Source organism: Mobula hypostoma, chromosome 1, assembly GCF_963921235.1.
Source record: "Mobula hypostoma chromosome 1, sMobHyp1.1, whole genome shotgun sequence".
NCBI classification, from domain to species: Eukaryota; Metazoa; Chordata; class Chondrichthyes; order Myliobatiformes; family Myliobatidae; genus Mobula; species Mobula hypostoma.
The window spans coordinates 192,685,411-192,702,923 of NC_086097.1; the positions used below are offsets into that span (position 1 = coordinate 192,685,411).

Genomic DNA, 17,513 nt, shown 5'->3' on the forward strand with positions numbered 1-17,513 from the left:
TTTCGTAAACTGACTCACTTCTCCGTCTATTCTTACAGCGGCAGTTTGTTCCCAGTACAGACTTATGATTAGGCGGAGGTCTTTCGAATCTAGATCTAGAGTTTTCTGTAATACTTCAAATAACTTATTGTGCTTCACTTTATCAAATGCTTTTGTGTAGTCGATAAAACAAATAAACAAATCTTTTTGCACTTGAATAGCTCATTCTGATAGTATCTTTAACATCAATATTGCGTTTCTTGCACCTTTGTCTTTCACAAAACCACATTGTTCTTTACCTATTTCAGCTTGTATTTTACTTTTAGCTTTTGTCATCAAAATTCTTAGAAGTATCTTGGTGATATTATGGTCCTATGTAATTCACATTCTATTGCTCCAGGTTTCTCAGGAAGAGCGATAAATACGGATTTTTTTCATCACTTCTGATATTATTCCAGTCTCATAAATGTCATTGATTAAATTAGTAAGTTTTTCAATTCCATAATCTTCAAGGGCGATAATTTGTTCTATTACTAATTCATCAGGACCTGCTGCCTTTCCTTTCTTCATCTCATTTATTGCATTACGAACTTCAGATTTTAAAATACTTGGATCTTCAATGTTTTTCTTAATTTCTGGTTTTTCGCCTCGATTGTCTTCAAACAATTCCTGAATATACTCAGCCCATCTGTTCATAATCTCATATTTTTCCATGATAATGGTACCGTCCTTTGCTGTCAAACATCCACCTGAAGAACAGAGGAGCTTTTTACCAGTGACATTCTTGATTTGTTGCTTTTTGGATCATTAATAGGGATTCTTTTTATTTTCTCACATTCCTGGTTTAACCATTCTTCTTTGGCTTTTTGACATAAGCTCTTAACTTTTTTATCTAAGGATTTATATTTTATAGGATTTGCTTTTTCCCGTCTTCTCTCTTCCATTAGATTTTTGATTTCACCTGTCATCCATTTATTCTTTATGCTTTTTTCTTTTTTAGGAATCACTGACTTTGCTGATTCTACCAAGATATCCTTTAGAGTTAAATTTCATTTCTACATGATTGCTATCATCTTCAACAGATTCTATTTCTAGACTTTGAAATCTATTCCTTACTTCAATTATAAATTTTTGTCTTAAGTTTTCTTTTTTAATTAATTGCAAGTAGTTAAGGGATTGTTCAGGTTTTTGCTTCTTTAGTTTTTTATGTTTTACTTTTACATGTCATACCATTGGTTTATGGTCACTATTACAGTCTGCACCTGGATATGATTTGCATTGAGTCACTGAGTTTCTAAATACAAGTATTTGGTTTATAATAATAAAGTCAATTTGATTTCTAGTGTTATCACCCGGACTTTTCCAGGTCCACAAGCGTCTTGGATGATTTTTAAAGTGGGTATTCATAATGACCTGATTATTCATCTTGCACCATTCTACCCATTTCTCACCTCTTTCATTTCTTTCTCCTAATCCAAATTTTCCTACGGTATTTCCATCAGTACCTTGTCCAACTTTAGCATTTGGATCTCCCATGACAATAACAATATCTTGAGATTTGCATCCATTCTTTGCTTGTTCAAGCTCTTCATAGAATTTATCTATATCCTTATTTGTTCCATCTGTTGTTGTTACATATACCTATATAATTGCTAAATCAAATGGTTGTCCTCTGAATCTAACAAGGAGCACTTTTTCTGATATTGCCCAATGTCCTAAAACACTTCTTGCCATGTTTTCATCCCTAAGAATTCTTACTCCATTAGTATGGGATGTTCCAGAAGAATAAATTAGTGTTTTATTTCTATTCTGTCATGTTCCAGCACCTATCCAACGAACTTCGCTAATTCCCATGATGTTAATCTTTAGTCTTTCCATTTCATTTATTACATTGTCCAATCTTTCTGTTTTATATAGGGTTCTTACATTCCAAGTGACAATAATTTTCTTTTGTGTTACTTGAATTTTATGAGCAGTAGCTTGATGACGGTCGGGGATCCCCTGCCAACCAGAATCAACCCTACTGAGCGAAGCATCTTCAGAATTGTCTTGAAGATTCTCTTGACGCTGTTGTTGTGTGATACATTTTTTGAGTTTGACCATAGTTTTCTTAGTAAATAGTTTCTAAGAAACATATTATCTAGCAACAGTGGTTTGCTATTGCCTACCATTGGGCGAACTAAAGAAATCGCCATTTCTCTTCCCTAATGTTCATCTGCCTGAGATTTGAGGTGCTAGCTCATCCACCTTCTCCGTCATTAGTTCAGTTACTGAATCTGCAGGATCTGCCGTTGGCCTTCGCTCGTATGCTGAGCAGGAACCCTTGCAGGTGCTACCGTTCCGGGTCAGAGCGGCTCTGGGAGCAATGAATGACTAAGGGGTAACTCCACTTTCCCCAAAGCTCTGAAAGTCCCCAATCAGAACCTCATCACCGGTTGCAGTTTAGAGTCATACACAGGACAAAGGATTCAATACCACCAGATTATGTTTTGTGTGTTGCCATTTCTAGTGGAAATTTCTGAAAAATTTCTGTGAAGTAGAAATTGCCAAAGTATGCAATTACGTTGCTATCATCCATGTGTGAGCAATATACACTCAATAATAGCTGCAAGTTCGATGCAAAAGCACCATTTGGTTAGGGCCAAAACAGCTACAGTAAGGTAAATATTTAATGCTGTTAATTTCCTTTTTTGCTGTGTGATTTAAAGGAACTTTCTTATTTATTTATTTATACAATGGCCTATCAAGGATTATTTACTTCAATCAATATTTGAAGAAAACACAGGCATCAAAGTACACTTTATTCTGATTCATGAAGTGATTTGGAAATATTTCATGTATTTCAAGTTTTAAGAATGACCAAATTTGATGTGTATCATATTTTGGATATAAAATAAAACGTGTTTGGTTGAATCATTTCCAATTTCCATAATATTTTTAAATCACTAAATACATAAAGCATACATGTATTATAATATTTGCAATAATTACCACCATCATCAGATGCAACAATTGAAACTTATTTGGAGATACAGCATGGAACTCTACAAGCTGCACCACTCATCAGCTGACCTATTTATACCTATTCTAATCACAGTACAATTTACATTGACCAATTAACTTATTATCTGTTATGTCTTTGGACTGTGGCAGGAAACTAGAGCACCTGTCCACTCATGCACTCACGAGAAGGATGTACAAACTTCTTACTGACAGCATCAGAATTGAACTCTGCACTCCGACACTTCGAACTATAATAGTGTCATGCCAACAGCTATGTTACTGTGATGCATGAAAGGAAACAGACATTTAATTTTTAAGAAGTAAAGCAATGCAAAAACAGGAAATCCAAGTGAAATTTAGCAGGAACTATCAATAAGATTGCAAAAAAAAATACAGTGAAGTTGCTCAAAATATGTTTTAAAAATACTTTTATGAGCCATATCAGAAATCTTGCTTTAATAGAAAACTTAACAATGGAAGTATGACTAATAATAACAATTAGGCTGAAATATACAAAATCTGCGTAATAAATATTACTTTTGCCACAATCCAGACTAAAAATCCGTGGTTGGGAAGTTGTTGGAGTTGATTGTCAAGGATGAGGTTACAGAGTACCTGGAGGCATATGACAAGATAGGCAGAACTCAGCATGGATTCCTTAAAGGAAAATCCTGCCTGACAAACATATTACAATTTTTTGAGGAAATTACTAGTAGGTTAGACAAGGGAGATGCAGTGGTTGTTGTATATTTGGATTTTCAGAAGGCCTTTGACAAGGTGCCACACATGAGGCTACTTAACAAGATAAGAACCCATGGAATTATGGGAAAGTTACATTCGTGGATAGAGTATTGGCTGATTGGCAGGAAACAGAGAGTGGGAATAAAGGGATCCTATTCTAGTTGGCTGCCGGTTACCAGTGGTGTTCCACAGGGGTCTGTGTTGGGGCCGCTTCTTTTTACATTGTACATCAATGATTTGGATTATGGAATAGATGGCTTTGTGGCTAAGTTTGCTGACGATACGAAGATAGGTGGAGGGACCAGTAGTGCTGAGGAAACAGAGTCCGCAGAGAGACTTGGATAGATTGGAAGAATGGGCAAAGAAGTGGCAAATGGAGTACAATGTTGGAAAGTGTATGGTTATGCACTTTGGCAGAAAAAATAAATGGGCAGACTATTATTTAAATGGGGAAAGAATTCAAAGTTCTGAGATGCAACGGGACTTGGGAGCCCTCGTACAGGATACCCTTAAAATTAACCTCCAGGTTGAGTCAGTAGTGAAGAAGGCGAATGCAATGTTGGCATTCATTTCTAGAGGAATAGAGTATAGGAGCAGGGATGTGATGTTGGGGCTCTATAAGGCGCTGGTGAGACCTCACTTGGAGTACTGTGGGCAGTTTTGGTCTCCTTATTTAAGAAAGGATGTGCTGACGTTGGAGAGGGTACAGAGAAGATTAACTAGAATGATTCCGGGAAGAGAGGGTTAACATATGAGGAACATTTGTCCGCTGTTGGACTGTATTCCTTGGAGTTTAGAAGAATGAGGAGAGACCTCATAGAAACGTTTCGAATGTTAAAAGGCATGGACAGAGTGGATGTGGCAAAGTTGTTTCCCATAATGGGGGAGTCTAGTACGAGAGGGCATGACTTAAGGATTGAAGGGCGCCCTTTCAGAACAGAAATCCGAAGAAATTTTTTTAGTCAGAGGGTAGTGAATCTATGGAATTTGTTGCCACGGGCAGCAGTGGAGGCCAAGTCATTGGGTGTATTTAAGGCAGAGATTGATAGGTATCTGAGTAGCCAGGGCATCAACGGTTATGGTGAGAAGCCAGGGGAGTGGGACTAAATAGGAGAAAATGGATCAGCTCATGATAAAAATGGCGGAGCAGACTCGATGGGCCGAATGGCCTACTTCTGCTCCTTTGTCTTATGGTCTTATGGTCTAAAAAGGTAGCGGGGTGAGGAGGAACACAATCTGGCTGGTAATAGGTGAGTCCAGGTGAAGGGGTAAAGGTAGGAGGGTGGGGAAGACACAAGAGATTCTGCAGACACTGGAAATCTAGAGCAACACACACAAAACACAGAAGGAACATCTATGGAGGGAAATAAACTCATGTTTCAGGCAGAAACCCTTCAACTTCCTTTACATCAGTGACACCCAGCACTACAGCACGATCTTCCAGTGGCCACTCATTTTAATTCCACTTCTCATTTCAATACTGACATATCTGTCCACAGCCTACTCTGTTGCCGCGATGAGGCAGGAGGCAGGCTGAAGGATCAACACCTCATATTCTGTCTAGGTAGTCTCTGACCTAAAGACATCAAGATCAATTCTGGTAAACACTCCCCTCTGTTTTTTTTCCACCACCCCCACCTTCTTTTGTTTTCCCTCATTACTGTGGTCCCTTCACTCCTCCTCTTCCCCTCTCCAAGCTCACAACCTGCCCATTACCTCCCTCTGATTTCCCATTTTATTCCATAGTCTATTGTCCTCACCAATCAGAATCCTTGTTCTTCAGCCCATTGCCTCTTCCATTGTCACCTTCTATTTCTCACATGATTCCCTTTCATCCATCCCTAGTTCCACCTCTCACCTATCACCTGCCATTGCCTACCCTACCTTTTTATTCTGACTTCTGCCCTCTTCTTTTCCAGTCCCTGATGGGGGCCTGAGATGTTGACTGTTCATTTCCTTCCAATGATGCTACCTAACATGCTCAGTTCCTTTAGTGTGTGCTATTCAAGATTTCCAGCATCTACAGAATTATTTGTTCCCTATTAATTTTACCTACGTGCCTTTAAGATATGGGTCATGTTTTCAAAGATATGCCCTGAAGTTTGTAACCATGGGACCTTCCAAAATATCAACTCAAAAGAAGTTGTTAAATTGGTGCAAGGCTCATTTTTCTCCACTCGTATAAATCAGTGGGGAATGACTGAGAATGAAACCACACAGAGAAACTGATTTTTAGTGCTATAAAAATGAACTCTTGCCAAAAGTATTAACTTTTTAATTTCTTTTTAGAAACAAAAGGCATATGTGATATATTGTATTGGGGCCATAAGGGGTAAAACAAAAGCTGGCAGGTGATATGTGGATCCAGGTGCGTTCCTCATCTGGTTGATACATCTATCACCTCCCAGCTCTTTCTTCACCCTTCCATCACATCTGTTTATTATTGGCTATCACCCCTCTTTCTTTCCAGTTCTGATGAAGAGTCTCAATCCAAAACATCAACTATTCATTTCCCTCAATAGAAGCTGCCTGACCCATTGAGTTCTTTCAGCGTTTTGGACATTGTTCCAGCTTTCCAGCATCTGTTGTCTCTTGCATCTGTAACTGTGGTTTTGCTTGGATGGTGTGAACTCAATGTCACAGTTGTATGGAGACAAAATCTACATTCTCGATGCCTCCATCATGGGCATAAAACACTTTGGCACCAAAATAGCCATCAGCAACTTGTGGTCAGTGACTGTTGTGAAGTATTTTCACAAAAAAAGGATGAACTTTTGTAAAGCTGCCTCCCCTATCTGAGTGTATTTTTTTTCACTTTCAATCAATGAATAAAATTACAGCCTTTGTTGGCTGTTGTCCATGATGAGGTAAATCATTGCTCCAATTCCATTCTTGAAAGAATCACACAGAAGTTTTTAGTCAGGATTATTTGCTACCCAATGATTTACTTGCACAGATCTTACATTTTTCTTTTTGCCAGTTGTCACCTGCAGCCACGAGTCGTTTTTCTTTACTATCTGATGAAGTGGAGTCAACACCATGCCAAGGTCCCTAACCTGGCAATGTTTGTGTATTTACTGGCTCTACTGATGGCTTCACAGGCATAAATAAATCATTTCCTCTGCACAAAGGCAGATATGCTGTTTTTATGTTGACATCATTTTTTCAATGTTTTCTCAAGTACCTGAAGATTTCTTTCCTTTATCACAGTCACAATTAGAATGTCATCCTAATTGCATGAACAATGCCAGATCTTTGCAATGTCCAATCCATGGCTACTTGCTTTGCTTGTCATTCATTGTCCTGTCCATAGCTACTCACCCTATAAGACAGCTTGTTATACAAGTACAACTCCATATACCTGTAGGTGCTAATTGTCAAGAGATGGTAACTCTTCTCTTTGATATAAGGCTGGTCATGACTGTGAGACAGATCTAGTTTAGTGAAGATTTATGCCTCTGTATGCAAACTTTGTGATGTTGACAATGGGTATTACTCATCAGAAGATTTTCTGTTATTGGCCACTTTGTAATCTCTGCAGAGACTGATGGTCTTATTGGTCTAGGTACTACCAATATGTTTTCTGATCATCAAATTCCATTGACATTTTGTTGGGTTGTCAATGCATAAAGAATTGAATTGTTTTACATGGGTTTAGCTTGGGGTTTAATTTTAGGTATGAGATTTCTATCTTTTGTTGCCTGTGTATGAAACCTTAAGCATCCTTTCATAATGGTCCAGCAGCTCACTTAAACATAAATGTGATGTATTTTTCCATCCATTCTCAATTCTTTCAATGAAGTTCTTCTTACAGATCAGATCAGTTGGTATAATAAGCCAGCCATTCAGTCAATTGGTGTTTTATTTATTATAGAGGGTGTCACATTCCATTTGTCCAAATATTCTCGTGTCCTCAGCAGAGTACATTCTGAATGTCATTAGCGTCTAGTTAATGGCACCTTACATATTTCTCTACCTATGACACATCAATTCATGGAAGCATCAATATTCATATGGATCTTTAATTTTGTTGTTTTCTGGTTAATCACCACCTTCACTGTTATATAAACTACTTTTCTGTGATTTTCTTCAGTAAAAATACTGCTCAGTGGTTATTAGCTCGGCTTGTGGTGCTCTGTTTAACCCTACATTCAGAGGTTGTGGACCTTTATTGATAAAAGAAGTTCCTGCTCTGAAATTACATATATGCACTGTGGTTGGGTGAGACTAGACCTAGAGGTCATGGGTGAACAGTGAAAGGTAAACTATATAAGGGGAAGATGAGTATGAACTCAGAGTATGATGAGAGTGTGGAATTAGGTGCCAGAAGAGGTGGAGGATGCGGATTCAATTTTGATATTTAAGAGAAGTTTTGACAGGTATGTATGATAGTGGGGTATGGAGGGTTATGAGCTTGGTGCAGGTCAATCGTACTAGGCAGAACAATAGTTTGGCATGGACTAGGTGGGCCAAAGAGCCTGTTTTTGTGTTGTAGTTCTCTATGTCTTTCTGACTCTAATTCCCTCCAGGCCCATTACTTGCAGTGCTTGTGGTCATATGATCCAATCTCAATAAGAAATCTTCTGCAGCTGATCCTGACATTCATCCTCATACCATATTTACATGAATGTTCAAATTTTTGATTAACCTTTTTCCATAAGTATAACTACCTTGCATATGCATTGATCAGTACATTATGAGGTTTAAGTAATTTGGGTTGAAGATGAAAATTTATTCTTCAGCAAACAATCCAGAAATGCAACAGATCTTTCACAACAGCTGTACGGATGCTAGTTATTTCTCCTCTCTTCTGGTTATGAGTTCCAAACTCATAGCTTTCCATAATTTCTGTTGGCATTGAGTTGAAGTGACTTTACAACGTCTTTATTGGTTTGTTAAGTAGAGGACTGACAGTGTGCCAGAGTCACGTACGTTAGCATGTGGCTCTATCTCTTGCATAAGATCAACTTCTTACATTCACGTACAGTGCCATTCATGTTCACCCTGGCCTCTATATTAATAATGATATTCATTTAAAAATCCATCATATCAAGAGCTCCCATGCTTTGTCTTTCCACTGTTTTCTGATATAAGCAGTTTGTGATTGGCTTGCCATTCTCCATTCTTTGCTGCTTCAACAATAGCTTGTCTTGTGTTTTGTTCCATACTGAATTTTGTCTGCAACATTTTTTTAATTTCCTCATCTCCGTCTGCACATTATACATGCCAAAATTAATTGTGAGCTTCACAGTATCACTCTACTAACAAAAGCATGGGTTGAGTTTGTGGCATTAGTGACTTCATCACTTTTAATGGCTGTGATTCTTTGCTATTCTCATCACTGGTGGCAAGGGACTTCTCGGCCACAATATCTATAGACAGATATGTTTCAGGAAGGGGAACAGATTTCGAGGCAAGGTGAACCTCAGGTGAAATCTCCATATTATGAGAGTTTGAGAAACATAGTGTGTCCTTTTCAACTTTTATTTAATGTATTCACAAGAGCTATTCAGCCACATACATTTATAGTTCAAGCTGCTTAACTAGTAGACACCTGATTAGGGTTCCAACAAATTTGCTGAAACTGACCATAGCCAGCAGTTCAACAGCAACAATACAGGACTAGTGCTGTCACTGTAACATATTAAAAGTCTGTAATGCTTGGACATGGAGCTCTCAAATGTATTTGCAAGGCAGTATTATCCCATGGGTCCATGAAATACAAACCACACTCTCAATTAACCTACAATTGAACTGTAATTCTCCTAAGAAAGGAACATAAATGAGATATCTGGAAACATAAATCATCAAACAAATTTATATGTTAGATATGTGACAGTGTTTAAATTTATCCTGGTAATTATGCAAATTAATTCAAAACTTGTAACTATATGAATTTCTGGACACTATTCTATCATTGGAAGAACATGGACATTCCTTTAGAAAAGGAAGGTGCCTTACAGCATCATCCCAGAAGTTTAACTATTCAGCGTTCAGCATTCAGCGAAATTGACCATATCGGAAATTATAGAATCAGAATGGGTTTTCTGTCTCTCTGTAAGATCTATAACTAAGTGACAATTTATTCATATTCAATCTTTCTGAAAATGTTCTCAGGATGTGGATATCATTTATAAATCTGGGATTTGTTGCCTATTTACAGTTACCCTTTCAAGGTGATGATGTTTCTTTCTTTTGAACTGCTATGTTGCATGCGTTGAAATTCCAGGATTTTAACCCAAAGATAATGAGGAAATGGGCTATTTTTATAGATCAGAAAGTTTTGTACTCGCAGGGGAGCTTGGAAATGATGAGATTGCCATGTAAACTGTTTTTCTTCTCCTCAGTTATGTACTTTACAAGCTTGCTAAATGCAGGTCTCACCAGAAAGCTTGGTAGGTCGGATAAATGACAACAGAAGCATTAGATCCAGATCATGTATGCAATGTAGGAATGTATTTCTAAACCTAATCAACAAGTGAATACTTCTGCCTTTCCAACTATTTTCTGTTATAAAACTTTCTCCTTTCTCAAAGCTACTCAACTATGAGCTGCACCACACTCTCATTTCATTGTATTGATGGCTCTTTGATCATCACTCATGTACTCCAAACACTCAGCCAAATCAAGCTGAAGAATTAGGATCAGAATCAGAATCCGGTTTATCACCGGCATGTGACGTGAAATTTGTTAACTTAGCAGTAACAGTTCAATGCAATACATATATCTCCTGGTCCCTGAACTCCTCCATCCTGATCAAAAAGGCACAACAGCGCCTTTATTTCCTGCGGAGCATGAAGAAAGCTCACCTCTGTCCCATGATACTGATGGACTTTTACTGCTGTACCATCGAGAGCATACTCACCAACTGCATCTCAGTGTGGTATGGCAATTGTCCCGTATCGGACTGCAAAGCACTCCAGCGTGTGGTGAAAACTGCCCAGCGGATTATCAGCACCCAATTGCCCACCATTGAGAACGTCTAACATAAATGCTGCCTGGGCAGGGCGAAAAGCATTATCAGGGATGCATCTCACCCTAACCATGGACTTTTTACTCTCCTCCCATCCGGTAGGCGCTACAGGAGCCTCCGCTCCTGCACCAGCAGGCACAGGAAGAGCTTCTTCCCTGAGGCTGTGACACTGCTGACCCTCTCATCACAGCGCTAAGCAGTATTGCATCCATATTGTACTGTCTCAGTACTTTTATATTTGCGTGCTGTAGCACTTTTTTTATTCGCAGTTATTTTGTAAATAACATTATCCTTTGCATTTCTGGTCAAATGCTAAATGCATTCCATTGGCTTTGTATCTGTACTCAGCATAATGACAATAAAATTGAATCTAATCTAGTCTAATCTAACATAGAAGAAAAATAAATAAATAAATAAATAAATCAATCAATTACAGTACACGTATATTGAATAGATTTTAAAAATGTGCAATAAACAGAAATGCTGTATATTAAAAAAAAGTGAGGTAGTGTCCAAGGGTTCAATGTCCATTTAGGAATTGGTAACAGTGAGAAAAGGGAATCCCCTGGGTGCTGGAGGTCCTTAATAATGGACACTGCCTTTCTGAGACACCGCTCCCTGACGATGTCCTGGGTACTTTGTAGGTTAGTACCCAGGATGGAGCTGCCTAGATTTACAACCCTCTGCAGCTTCTTTTGTTCCTGTGCAGTAGCCCCTCCATACCAGACAGTGATGCAGCCTGTCAGAATGCTCTCCACAGTACAACTATAGAAGTTTTTGAGTATATTTGTTGACATGCCAAATCTCTTCAAACTCCTAATGAAGTATAGCCGCTGTATTGCCTTCTTTATAGTTACATCAATATGTTGGGACCAGGTTAGATCCTCAGAGATCTTGACACCCAGGAACTTGAAGCTGCTCACTCTCTCCACTTCTGATCCCTCTATGAAGATTGGTATGTGTTCCTCCATCTTACCCTTTCTGAAATCCACAGTCAGCTGTTTTGTCTTACTGACGTTAAAAGCCACGTTGTTGCTGTGGCACCACTCCACTAGTTGACATATCTCACTCCTGTACATCCTCTCATCACCACCTGAAATTCTAACAACAATGGTTGTATCGTCAGCAAATTTATAGATGGTATTTGAGCCTTGCCTAGCCACACAATCATGTGTATATAGAGAGTAGAGCAGTGGGCTAAGCACACACCCCTGAAGTGTGCCAGTGTTGATTGTCAGCGAGGAGGATATGTTATCACCAATCTGCACAGATTGTGGTCTTCTGGTTAGAACATAGAATAGTACAGCACAGTACAGGCCCTTCGGCCCACAATGTTGTGCCGACCCTCAAACCCTGCCTCCCATATAAGCCCCCACCTTAGATTCCTCCATATACCTGTCTAGTAGTCTCTTAAACTTCACTAGTGTACCTGCCTCCACCACTGACTCAGGCAGTGCAATCCACACACCAACCACTCTCTGAGTAAAAAACCTTCCTCTAATATCCCCCTTGAACTTCCCACCCCTTACCTTAAAGCCATGTCCTCTTGTATTGAGCAGTGGTGCTCTGGGGAAGAGGCGCTGGCTATCCACTCTATCTATTCCTCTTATTATCTTGTACACCTCTATCATGTCTCCTCTCATCCTCCTTCTCTCCAAAGTCTAAAGCCCTAGCTCCCTTAATCTCTGATCATAATGCATACTTTCTAAACCAGGCAGCATCCTGGTAAATCTCCTCTGTACCCTTTCCAATGCTTCCACATCCTTCCTATAGTGAGGTGACCAGAACTGGACACAATACTCCAAGTGTGGCCTAACCAGAGTTTTATAGAGCTGCATCATTACATCGTGACTCTTAAACTCTATCCCTCGACTTATGAAAGCTAACACCCTATAAGCTTTCTTAACTACCCTATCCACCTGTGAGGCAACTTTCAGGGATCTGTGAACATGTACCCCAAGATCCTTCTGCTCCTCCACACTACCAAGTATCCTGCCATTTATTTTGTACTCTGCCTTGGATTTTGTCCTTCCAAAGTGTACCACCTCACACTTCTCTGGGTTGAACTCCATCTGCCACTTCTCAGCCCACTTCTGCATCCTATCAATGTCTCTCTGCAATCTTTGACAATCCTCTACACTATCTACAACACAACACCACCCACCTTTGTGTCGTCTGCAAACTTGCCAACCCACCCTTCTACCCCCACATCCAGGTCGTTAATAAAAAACACGAAAAGTAGAGGTCCCAGAACAGATCCTTGTGGGACACCACTAGTCACAATCCTCCAATCTGAATGAACTCCCTCCACCACCACCCTCTACCTTCTGCAGGCAAGCCAATTCTGAATCCACCTGGCCAAACTTCCCTGGATCCCATGCCTTATAACTTTCTGAATAAGCCTAACGTGTGGAACCTTGTCAAATGCCTTACTAAAATCCATATAGATCACATCCACTGCACTACCCTCATCTATATGCCTGGTCACCTCCTCAAAGAACTCTATCAGACTTGGCAGACACGATCTGCCTTTCACAAAGCCATGCTGACTGTCCCTGGTCAGACCATGATTCTCTAAATGCCTATAGATCCTATCTCTAAGAATCTTTTCCAACAGCTTTCCCACCACAGACATAAGGCTCATTGGTCTATAATTACCCGGACTATCCCTACTATATTTTTTGAACAAGGGAACAACATTCGCCTCCCTCCAATCCTCCGGTACCATTCCCGTGGACAACAAGGACATAAAGATGCTAGCCAGAGGCTCAGCAATCTCTTCTCTCGCCTCGTGGAGCAGCCTGGGGAATATTCCATCAGGCCCCGGGGACTTATCTGTCCTAATGTATTTTAACAACTCCAACACCTCCTCTCCCTTAATATCAGCATGCTCCAGAACATCAACCTCACTCATATTGTCCTCACCATCATCAAGTTCCCTCTCATTGGTGAATACCGAAGAGAAGTATTCATTGAGGACCTCGCTCACTTCCACAGCCTCCAGGCACATCTTCCCACCTTTATCTCTAATTGGTCCTACCTTCACTCCTGTCATCCTTTTTTTTCTTCACATAATTGAAGAATAGGAAGTTGAGGATTCAATTGCAGAGTGAGGTACGGAGGCCCATGTTCTGCAACTTCTCAATCAGGATTATGGGAATGATGGTATTAAATGCTGAGCTATAGTTGATGAACAGCATCCTGACATAGGTGACTGTGTGGGCCTTGTGGTCTAAAGCCGAATGGAGAGCCATTGAGATTGCGTCTGATATTGACCGATTGTGGCTGGCAATAGGCAAATTGCAATGGGTCAAGGTCCTTGCTGAGGCAGAAGTTCAGTCTAGTCATGACCAGCCTCTCAAAGCATTCATGATTCATGATTCTTAACCAAATATGCATCAACTTCCAAAATGTTGATTTGCTCCACAGCTGGGTAACATTCTTAATTATAGCAGCAATGCAAGTGTTTCATTAGGCAATGGGTTTCCCACCTTGATTATTCTCTTCCTTCCAGTAATCGTTATGAACAATGACACCCTCATCTTCTATATATTAACCTATATTCAGAGACTGAGCTTAAAAATAGATGCTAATTGGTATAGTTAGGTGCTAATTGATATAGCTGGGGATTAATTGTTTGAAATATTTATTACAGTCTAAAGATATGTAGTTTAGTAGGTTAAGCAACCACTCTAAGTTGCCTCCATTATGTAGGTGAGTTGTAAAATCTGGGCAACACACATCAAAGTTGCTGGTGAACGCAGCAGGCCAGGCAGCATCTATAGGAAGAGGCGCAGTCGACGTTTCAGGCCGAGACCCTTCGTCTGAAGGGTCTCGGCCTGAAACGTCGACTGCGCCTCTTCCTATAGATGCTGCCTGGCCTGCTGCGTTCACCAGCAACTTTGATGTGTGTTGCTTGAATTTCCAGCATCTGCAGAATTCCTGTTGTTTGTAAAATCTGGGGATGGTTGTTGAGAACGTGAGAAGAATGAAAAGATAGATTCATTTAAGTAGGTGGTTGCTGGTCAGCATAGATCCGATGGGCTGAGGGGCCTGTTTCTATGCTATATGACTCTATCACCTCTCCTTAGCACATGTCATAGGAAGTCATTCCTGCCTGTGGCCATCAAACTTTACAACTCCTCCCTTGGAGGGTCAGACACCCTGAGCCAATAGGCTGGTCCTGGACTTATTTCCTGGCATAATTTGTATATTACTATTTAATTATTTATGGTTTTATATTGCTATATTTATACTCTATTCTTGGTTGGTGCAACTGTAATGAAAACCAATTTCCCTCGGAATCAATAAAATATGACTATGACTATGACTATGTGCTAAACTCACTACAGAATGATACACAATTGTGGTTGATGGTGGACCTTCTCTTCTAAGTGCTTTCCAGTCATCCCCCATCCTGATCTTTCAATTCAAAATCCTCAAAGTTTGTGTGAATATTGGTATTCACACAAGCACTCTTTGCAAATATTTGCTGAGAGGGAATTAAGACAGCAGCTGCAGTAAGTGAGCCTTTATTCTAATGGGACATGGACAGGTTTAAATACCCAACTGAACTGATGCTCAGACTTGTCTAATGTTCCCTGGTCAGTTTCCTGGGAAATCTATCTTGCTCAAGTCAAATTGGAGATGAGTTAAAAATAAATTTTAAAATACCCCAGTGAAGTCTAATATGAAATTGAAGATGCACAACAATGTCGGTATCTCTTTACTTTTAATTTAAAGAAACAGTGACTTCAATGAGTATGTTTCCAATTGGCTTCTAAATACTGTGTTGTTTAAACCTAAAGCCTTTCTAAATAAATGCAATATGTGCACCTCAATAAGCTTACCGCACACATGTTCTTTGGGAATAAAATTTTTCTCATTCATGTTTGATAAATCTTATGTGAGACGTGTCCCTCAATCTAATGCTATACTTTGTGATACATCATCGACCACACTTATGCTACCACTTGATTTTTGCGGCTGAGCAGATTTGAGGGTAATATCAGCAATGCTGCTGCAGTCATTGCATGAGGTACAGCGGGCTGTAAAGAACAAATCGGCCTCAGAATGCAAAAACTAAGGCACCATATGGGAAGCATCCTAATAACCTTTTGAAAGACCCTTCTGTTAAAGGTCTTTATACTTTCCAAAAGTCTCTGGGTTACAGTTCAAAAACTGAAAATGAGACCTTTTAAATATTATTTAAACATTGATGGTTTATAAGTATGTACAAAACATGTGAACATTGGTTAACTATATTTAAACATAAATACACATTAAATGAAAGTACACAAGCGGTGTCTAACTTCCCTCAGTTCAGAAGCTTTGGACATGATGATGACCATTGACTATCTGTCAGTAAACGCTGGAACATTGTGTTTGGGTGGTTTTGAAAAGAAATTCCAAATATGTATTATCTACAATCACCTCTTCCTCTGTAGCCCTCTTTTTAAAACGAGTGTTCTAGGTCAGATGTACTCTAAAAATTACCATTTGTCCTAATGGGTGGATTGGATAATGACAGCAGCAGTGCACTGCTGAAAAGTTCACTAATGTTACAAAGATTCACTGAGGTTCACACCAGGATAGCATGGTCTAGTTTCCCCTACAGCGCCACAAAAGGAATAATGAACTGGAATTGATGCAGTTTCATCTGCTACTGATGCAGAAGTCATGGCAGATGTGCAAGAATAATCGACATCTGGAAAGATCATACGCCTGGAATGACCTAAAACAAGCCATAAGCAGTTGTTATCAGATTGCACCCCATGATTAATCAGTGTTCAAACTGAATCAATCTGATTTCTGGGTCAAGATGTCCAGCCAAGGTAATGATCTGATACTCGTAGAGGAATTGGTGTACTTCAGTATATTGGAACATGTGAATCAGCAGCAGGAGCTGGCCATTCAGCCCCACGTCCCTGCTTCACTCTTCAATAAGATAGTGGCTGATTGGAACCTCAGCTCTGCATTCCTATCTATATGCTGTAATCTTTCAAATTTCACTTGCCATCTCAGTTATCTGTCTGTCATTGTCTTGAAAATACACAAAGACGCTTCTTCAACTGTCCTTTGAAGAAAAGCATCACTAAGATTTATGACTTCAGACAAAGAAAGTTTACACCATTTCAGTCTGAAAATGGGTAACCCTATTTTTTTAAAAGTGACGCCTACTTCCAGGTTCTCCCACAAGAAGGATTACCTTCTCTATATCCATCCTTTCAAGACCCCTCATGATCTTATATGAATCAATCAAGTATCTTCTCAGTTTTCTAAATCCCAAATTCTATAATCCAAGCCTGTACAACATTTCTTCATGAGATAACCCACCCTTTCCAGTTTTAGTTGGGTAAACCTTCCCTGACACATTACCAATGCAGTAATATGATTCCTTAAATAAAGTGAAAAGAGGATTGCAAAGGGCTATCAGACTCGCAGCGGTACAATTAATCAGGAAGAATGACAAAATGTTATTGTTTTATAGCTCTGCAATTTCTCACCATTTTGATGGTGGAGGTACTTTTAGTATATCCGATATCTTCACAATCTTTGTTAAGTTAATCAATTTTCTTAAAAGCTTAGGGGTAGCACTGAAACTTATAAGCTTATCTTTGGACAATTCCTTTCCATGATGTCAATCAGGAAACCACTGGAGGCAATTTTAATATTTAGCACAGCTAACGTTTGGTTATGTTGTATGGAAGCTTAGACATCACTGCCTAATTATGCGTCTGCAAGGGGAAGCCCAATTCATGAAGATTAAATGTTTTAATGACTGAAGCATGGAATATTTTCTCATCTGTCATCAATA

At 39.4% G+C, this 17,513-nt stretch overlaps 1 protein-coding gene across 14 annotated transcripts in view; it reads left to right on the forward strand.

Moving 5' to 3' along the window:
• Nucleotides 1–17,513, forward strand: part of dlgap1a (discs, large (Drosophila) homolog-associated protein 1a) — an 890,995-nt gene that overhangs the window by 316,158 nt on the left and 557,324 nt on the right. The window lies entirely within an intron of this gene.